Source organism: Pteropus alecto, unplaced genomic scaffold, assembly GCF_000325575.1.
Source record: "Pteropus alecto unplaced genomic scaffold, ASM32557v1 scaffold88, whole genome shotgun sequence".
Lineage (NCBI taxonomy): Eukaryota > Metazoa > Chordata > Mammalia > Chiroptera > Pteropodidae > Pteropus > Pteropus alecto.
Window position 1 is genome coordinate 952,268 of NW_006494611.1, and position 8,706 is coordinate 960,973.

Consider the following 8,706-nt stretch of genomic DNA (forward strand, 5'->3'; position numbering starts at 1 on the left):
CACAGAGACAGGCTTTGAGGACCTCGGGGCAGGGCGGCTAGGGAGGGGGATGCGAAAGGTTTTGCGTTTTTTTTCTTATACCCTCCCCCCCACACACATACACTCACGCACACGCAACTCAAACATGTTACTTCGACACAGAATTACGCATTCTAGGTTTTCCAACCTCCTGGCCATCACTCTTAGGCACCTGGTCTCTGGTTGATAATATCTCAACCTGGGTCTTTAAACGCTCAGCTCGACCCCGGCGCTCACGCCTGGCCCCAGCCTATCTTCTCAACGCTCCCCACCCCCCGCACTCGGGGTGCCGCGCCACAAGAAGAGCCCCCTGGCCAGGCACTCTGGGACACTACTTTCTAGTTTGGGTTTTTTTCTCCCAAAGAGAACACCACCACCCTCCCCTCGAGGTAGCCTCTAGAAAAGGACCTCTGAGGTCAGCAGAAGCCCTCAGAGGATTACCATCTTGGTGGAAGCGTTTTTCTGATGTTTTAAAACGTATACCAAACGGGGCGTCAGGGCCACGTGCTGTGCCTTCGAAATGCCGCTGTGGGCCCTGGCTTTCAGAGCCGCGAAATCCGGGGCCGGCGTGGAGGGGGAGCTGAAGCCACCCCGCGGGCGTCAGGGGCCAGCGCTGCGCCGCAGGTCTGGCCGCATTACCGAGTGAAGGGAATTATCTGGAGCGTGTTTGATCTGGGGCTGCGTAGTCAGTCTCTGCTTTATTTGTTTGTAATCTTATATTTAGCAAGCTGGGACGGTGGCAGCAAGAGAGAAAGGAAGGAACGGAGGAGGGGGCTTCGCGATAACCACACCCCTTCCTAATGAGTTAATTTCCATATGTGCGCCTCCCGCATCTAGCGCCCTCTTTTTCCGGACGCCACCGTGCTGGTGCGTCTTGCGCAGCGCAGACGTCTCCGCTCTGGATTGAAATGAAAAAGCTCGCGGTGGGAGCAGAAAATTGGTCTATTGATACGTTCTCTCCGAGTGTTGATCTTGGCATCACCAGCAGCCGGTTATTTCTCCCCCGCCCCCAAATCGGGCACACACGGATTGCTGAGGGCTTTGCCGACACGCAGGCAGACGGCAGAAACAGACATTCCTCCCTATTCCCCGCCTCCAGCCGTCCGATCCTCACGTGCCTTTCTTTTTACCCGGCTCCAGATTTTTTTGTTTGTTTGTTTTTTTGCTCTCAAGGTGAGGGCGGTGAGGGCGGTGAGGGCAGGGTCGTCACAGAAAGGGAGGGGTGTGTGTAATCCCAAACGAAAGAACCAAAAGTGAAAGTTTTAAGCTAGATCCCAGTCCTGTTCGAGAAAAACGTGATCCCGCACTCGAGGGAGAGTGCTGGCCCGAGTGTGTGTAGGTAAGAGAGGGAAGGCGAGAAACTGAGGCTGTGAGATTTGTCTGTAGTCTGAGTCGGTTTAAAGTTGTGGCAAAGACAGTGAAGTTTTTTGGAAGAGTCCTCGGTAGAAAACTCGAGGCGGGTTTCAGCTGCTTCTAACTTGTTTTCCTGTACATTTTTTTGTGGCGGTTCTGTTCGGAAAATTAGAAAAGAACAGACTTTTACAGTTGCTCAGCGACCCCCTACCCCCACCACACCACCCTCCTAACTTCCCTGTGTCCGTTAGGGTGTGGGCTCTGGTTTGAGTTCCAAAATAGCTTGCTTGTCAATTGCGAGCTGTAGGTATATCAAAGTGAACTGTCCCAAGTAACTCTTGTCTAGAAGCTTAAGCAGCTCGCTTTAATGATGATTTGTAGCTCGGCGAGGGGCACGGACAGCAAACACCCCGCAGGTGTGTGCCGTAACACCACCATCCGGACTTGAATGTAGATTACTCTGGCGATCGTTTGATCGGCCCTTTGAAACCTTTTACAATTGCCTGTGACGAACGGCCAGTCTCAGTTTTTTCTCCGAATAATGCCTTGAGGGTAAGTCCTCCAGGCTTTTAAAGAGCTCCACTATTTTTTTTTTTTAATGAAAAAGAAAAAAAAAAACGTTCGATTTTAGTTTAGACAACGTCAACTTTTAGTCGCTAACAGACATCATTCAAGCCATTCAATACTTAATGACCGTTACCTTTGCCGTCTACCCAGAAGCCATATATATGCATACATACAAAACGCGTTAATAAAAAGAACAGTTATTAATTTCGTTTTCTTTAGTTCCAGACTGCCCTGACTGTTTATAGATGTTTATGTGGGTGTTTGTTATAAGCATGCGTTATTACTATTGCCATCGCTAATCTTGTTTTAATGCCTTCTATGTTCTTTTAGAATCTCATCCATTCAGTCAAGTGGGAGTTTAACTTAAACATTAGGGCTTTCCTACGTAAAACACTGGAGTTTAACCCCCATCAACACCTTCGCACCAACCCGCATCACCAAAATGAAAAAGGAGGTGCTGTTCAACCATTAATATTTACTTAGAGTGTTTACACAAGAGGAGGAAAATGAACTTTTGTCTGAAACGTGCAACAAGCGGCACTTTGATTTTATAAAATAAATGTCAACAATTGTAAGAGCTTATCACACTAGGGTAGGGGGTGGAGGGTGGGAGTGCAGTTGAATTAAAGGCCTATTTCTGCCACTTCAGACTACAAAGGGTTACACATAAATAAGTGCCACATTTGCCTATTGCAAAAGTTTTCTCGGTGCTTTCTAAGTCACAACAGGGGAGGGTGGGGGGAAAGCTGTCGTTTATTATCCAGCTCTGGGCAGGAGCAGACCCTAGTACCAAGAGGCTCTTAGCTTTGGCCGGCAGAAGAGGGGCAGCCTTTCAACAGCAGCCCCCTTTGTTCTCCCGATCTCTTTCCCAATTTCAAGCTTCACTTGCACATCCCAAGTTTGTGTGTTAATGACGCTATTACCATCTGGCTCGCCCTACTTTCCAAAAGATATAAATCTCCTAGCTCCATTGCCTGCATTATCATTTAAGTGCCACCATAGCCAGAAGAAAAAGATGCTTTCAAGACTCTAGATTCTCTTGCACTGACTACCCCTGGCATGACTTTTCCACTATATTTATAGACTATACATTGGGTGCGGAGGAGCTCCTTGAGAGAACTGATTTCCCAAGAGCTGTCCCTCTAAGCCAAGGAAGACATGATTCCGGCTGAAAGGAAGGCTTCAAATGAATTTCTCCTTAAAATGTTTTTGTTTCGTTTGCAGCATGCAGATAGTCAGCCCCAACAAACTTTTATGTGTTTGTACTTTCCTTTCTCCCTCTTAGGTTTGTAAAAGTTGGGGTACAACTCCCAGATATTCAGAGCGTGCCACTTTTTGGACTTTCTTTTGAGCTGGAGGATAGATTGGTTTCTCTGTAGAACTGGAGGCAGGGGTGAAGGGAGATAAAAAGAGCCCCGTGAGGCAACTTTTGGGAGCTGAGCCAACTGCTTCCCTTCTTACGCCCTCACTTGTATAGTGCTTGCACAGATGTGCAGATATTGTGGGATTTACACACTTCTAGCTGTAGGTCTAGATCCACTTCTCTCTCTCGATTCTTTCCTGGGTGATTTGTGTGTTTTGAACACAGCAGCTGAGAAACTATAACAAAAAGAGTTGGGCTGGCTTGTGCATGGCTCCACAATGACTTCATCTGTCTGGCCAGGTCTGAGTGGATAGAGTCTGCCTCTAAACGCCCGGGCTTTGATTCAGGCCCCTAGCTCATTTGAACAGCTAATATCCTTCTGAGGGCATCTACTGGTTGTGGCCCTAGACTTCCATACCCGGGTGCATCTCTCTCCTCGTGATGTTCTCGCTCTTCTTCCCAGTGCTGTCTCCACAGAGGTGAGTCCCATTAAGAAAAGCTAACCCAACAGTTTGGAAGAATTGGAAAGGTGAATTTCCCAGGTGCCTGAGAGAAGTTCTTAAAATCAGCAGGATTTGAGCAGACCTTGCTTTTTCTCTTGAAAATAATCTTGTCAGACAGACAAGGCATCTTTAATGAAATACATTCTTTATGAGCGATGAAAAAAATCACTTGTTATATACAACTAATACTTTGAACTGGGCACAGAAGGTGCCTAAAACAGTGATTAATTTATATCACACTGGAGTAGCTGTTTGCATGCAAAAGGTACTTTTTTTTCCTTTCCAGTTCACTTTCCTCCTTTCCCCCCAAAATTCAAAAAAGATCTTGTTTAGAAATTTGTATCCCTACTTTTTCCTTTTGAGAATATTATCGAGTTGCTATGAACAAACTGCAGAGGATATACCATTTAAGTAAGATGCACTTTTAATCACTGATCATTAAAATGGTTATGTTAAATATACTCAATTACATGCATGAGTTAACTCTAACAGTACTTTCTATTCTCCCAGCTGCTCACGTATTCCTTAACGATAGTCTGCGGCAGAAACTTGATTATGCTGAATTCATACATTTCGATGGATTTCATCAGCCTAATTAATGCCTCAGTGTGGTCTTGGGGTCTGAATGAACGCTTTACTATGTTTGAGGTTAAAGGCAGTGTTGGAATGTAAAAGGTTTTTTTCTTAGTTACTCAGGAGATACTTTGGGGTTCTACTAAGCAAGGTAGGTAGCAGTTGTTAGGTAGAAAGACTACAAAACAAGGAACCCCATCCCAATGGCAGGCTCATTCCTCATCCTTACTTCCACATCAGTATTTTTGGATTAGATCACAATCTCCAAATATTTAGTAAAGAGGAAATTACCATCTCTATGAACTACACTGAAAAGAAAAAGTTGAAAATGGATTTACAACTATTTTCGTTAACTTATCAAGGCTATCCCTGTTCCCTCCCTTCTTCCTGTTCCCATAATCTTTAGACTACTTTCCCCATCCATTTCAACTTTCATCTTTCCCAAGGAAGCACTCAGGACCAGTATTCATGAGAAACTCCAGTCGCACTCCTCCCCCTACCCCCAATTTGGGTGACTGCATTCAATCTTTTCAGGTGTAGATTAACATCTGAATACATCTCAACCTTACTGACCCTTACCGCTACCACCATCCGGGCCTCTGCAGAGTGGAAGCTAATCTTCACCTCCACAACTGGGAGGACAAACTAAGATCAGATTTCCCAAACCCCGCCCCCAGCAAAAGGACCCCAAAGTGTATTGCCTGTGAGAGAAGTCCTGATATTTGCCGTGTCCAATGAAATGTCTGTGGAAGAATATCATTTAAGACATATTTTCTTGGTGGTCAAGGAAAGAAGAGTATAGAAAGAGCAAGAAAAAAGATGGAGGCATATTGGTTCTTTAAGAAATGTCCAAACTTGAGCAGGTGAAACTTGAAACTTTTACCTCACTTCTTTCAAGCAGAGGCTCCACTGACTGACCCAGATTCTAGTTGAAGTGGGGCAACCTCATACCTCAACATCGACCTGATGGAACAGGAAGGATTTCAGATCTATAACCAAATTACCACACTGAAACTTTGTGCTTGTTATGCTAATGTAATGACTTCTCTCGTAAGAGTATATTTTCAGGGTTGGAAATTAGCTTTTTAGAATGCTTTGTGTAATGACAGACATTAGACAGAAGAGACAAATGTGCCAGCAGTGGTGGCACAATACTCCTGGCAAACACCCTGGGCTATTTTAACAGATAAATGGAGACCCAGATATGTTTATAAAATTATGCTGAGAGCGAGGTGTGGGGGGAACTGAGTGAGAAAGCAGGTGCTGGCAGCCAGACCACCAGACCGTTGCAGTGGTGATGATGCTCTTGCAACCCCTGCCTTTTCTCTCAGATCTAGTTGAGTAGCAGCGTAGTGCATTGCTCAGTTCCTTGGGGTGGATGCTTAGGGAGAAAAAAAAGAGAGAAGTGTTTCATAAATAGTAGTGCAAACAAACAGCTCCTCCAGCTCATGGTTTATGCACTCTTAAGTTTAGATTGCAGAGAATAAGGGAAAGAAATATTTCTGATTGGGGGGAAGGGGTGTGGGGAGGTGTATGCGAGTGTAGAGAGAAATGAACAACTTGGAATTTTAGAGCCTGTATGTGGTGGAGTTGTCAAGTATATCACCTGTATCCAGCATATTGTATTTCAGGTAAATCCTCAAATTTATAGTATTGATATTATGTGGTTTATGTCCTGGGAATCAAGGAAAAGATAGTTTAATGCACCATATTTCTAAAAATAAATAAATAAATAAGTCTCTTCAGTGTATAGGGCTGGGATGAGATTCGTTGTTTCTCATAATGGTAAGTAAGGTAAATTCACACTGATTAAGTAAGTATCCGAGAAGAGAACTCTTTTCATCAGTTACCTGTCCTTGATGGACATCAGAGCTAAGTTATTGTGTGCCTAGTTCTTCCCCTCCCCTTCCCCCCACTACTTACTACCCCCATCTACCCATGACGGGTTCTTCAGAAATAAGTGACTTGGTTCCTGCATGGGTTTTCACCCCTTCTGCATGACACAGGTACTAAATGTCAACTTGCAGCTATAGAAAAGCCTGTGAACTGTGATAATGGATAATCTCTGTGTTAACAGTCTTGTTTGGGGCTAGAGTAAGGTTGCCAAGACATAGTCTGAATTGTTGGGGGCTTCTGAGATCTTGTAAAATGAGGCCAATTTGAAATGTTGGCACTGAATGCTGAGCTTTTTATAATAGCCGACGTTGTCTCATTTTCTTCTAGAGCTGAATAGGAGCAAAATACCTGACTTGATGCAGTGGTTTTCTGATGACAAATGAACTAATTAGAGGTGGTGTTTCTTAGTTCATCCCAAAGATTTTAGGGATGGTAGATGTGGGAAATGCAGGCTCCAACAGCTTTAGTTTTAGGAAAGACAAGTTTTATGCATCCATGCTTTGAAGTTATAAACTGAATTTGTTTCACCTAGCTTGCTACTGTCTGATCCCCTCCATCACTTTTTTTTTTTTTTGTATAGATGAGTCCAGGTAAGCTAAGGGTAACTGTAATATTTAATACATCAACTTCCTGACAGAGCAAATTTCGTGAATCAGATTACCTTTCACCTTTGGTGTGTAAATTCACAGCATGCCAGGGTCAGGAGACTTTTTCTTTGGAGATGTATTAACATGTTTATCACACAATCTAATCTACTAAGTGGGGTGGATTTCACAGTAGGACTGCCCAGTGCCACTTTTTAAAAAAATGCCCTCTGTGAAACAAGTCATTGAATTAAAGTACAGAGTAGTACATCATAGATAAAAGGGGAGGGAATACAGATAAGGAATGATTACATCTTCTCTGTGCTCTGGTATGATATGACAGCATTTGTAAGTGGCAGATTGTAGAGAGAAGGCTGAGAATGCAACAAGAGACAGTGACATGGAGGCAGAGAAGCTACGTGTTGGCGATTTATGGGTTCATGTTACTTATCATCAAATGCCATTCACTTAATTTTGAGCTAAAGGATTTATGTGCTGCGGAAATCCTGACTACATTGATGGGAGTGACCTAGGACTTCAGAGGATCGATTTTGAAGTTGTTGGACATTAAGTTTCAGATTTCGACTCCAAAGTCCAAATCTGAATTGCTTGTTGGTTTGGGGAGGAAAACGCCTAATTTGAAATTCTGTTATAAACTCAATGAGATTAAACAAACTTAGATGAGTTTAGAAATAGCTTTGAATCTCAGATCCCAACACTGTTATGGAAGAAACAAGGGTGCACCTGATCTCTAACCAGGAAAGAAGCCTACTTGTAATATCTCTGTAGATCTCAGCCAGTCGTTCCTCAGCGGTTCATAGAGACCACAGACATTTAAGCCAGCTGGGTAGTTCTGGTCTCATGTCATCCAAACGGCACATTTTTCAAACTCAGAAATGCCAAATCGTGTTATTTCTGTGGCAAAGAGTTGCTTAGGATCTGTGACAGCTGAGTTTTTCCTATCGATTATGTGACAATGCAGTTCATTTATAGAGTTCAGGGAAATGAGAAAAGCCTCTAGTTTAACAAGAAGACCTTTAATTCAAGTGCTGTGTTGTATTTAGATGCAGAAATCAAAATTCAAGTTGAAGAAAGTGAAAGAGTGAGTTCAATTGTAAACCCAAATGTTTGTAGCTGAATCAACCTCCTAGGAGGGCTGTGTCTGATAATTTAATATGAAGCCTTATGATTGGGTAACTGGATTTGTAAACCATGCAAGAAACCATATCTTACATAGAAAATTCATATTTAGATCAATGTATATGTTTAAAGTTTCTCCCAAATTTAAAACAGAGTGAGCCCAAAATGTAAAAAACAAATCTCAGGGCACTCTTGTGAGCGTGCGCGTGTGTGTGTGTATGTACATGTAGTGGGCAGGGATGGGGGTGCAGTTTATAGAGTTGCTAACCTGCAAGCACTTTGAAAGATCTTTTTCAGATTTATCAAGTTCTGAAATGATTTTTAATATGCACACATTTTTCCAATGCATCCACAGGTAAAAATATCATTATTATTTATCTTGACCATCGACTCCTAATAATTTTCTGTGTTGCAGGATACAGACAGGCATGCAGAAGTAACTAGACGCCCAATACGTGGCGTCTTGTGGGCTCAGGATTTCAAAATAAGAAAGGTCTTGTGGGCTCAGGATTTCAAAATAAGAAAACTCAGGTAACATGACTGGGGCGCTTGAGCCCATGGACAAGTGCGCACAGAAGGGTTAATTGGAGAAGAGAGAAGAGGTTCCTAGGTACAGTCTGTGTGAGTGACAGGAAGAAAGAGAGCAAGAGCTGTACCGGCTGGTAGGCGCCCCGCAGACCCCCCACTGAGCGCATTCCCTTGTCGGGGG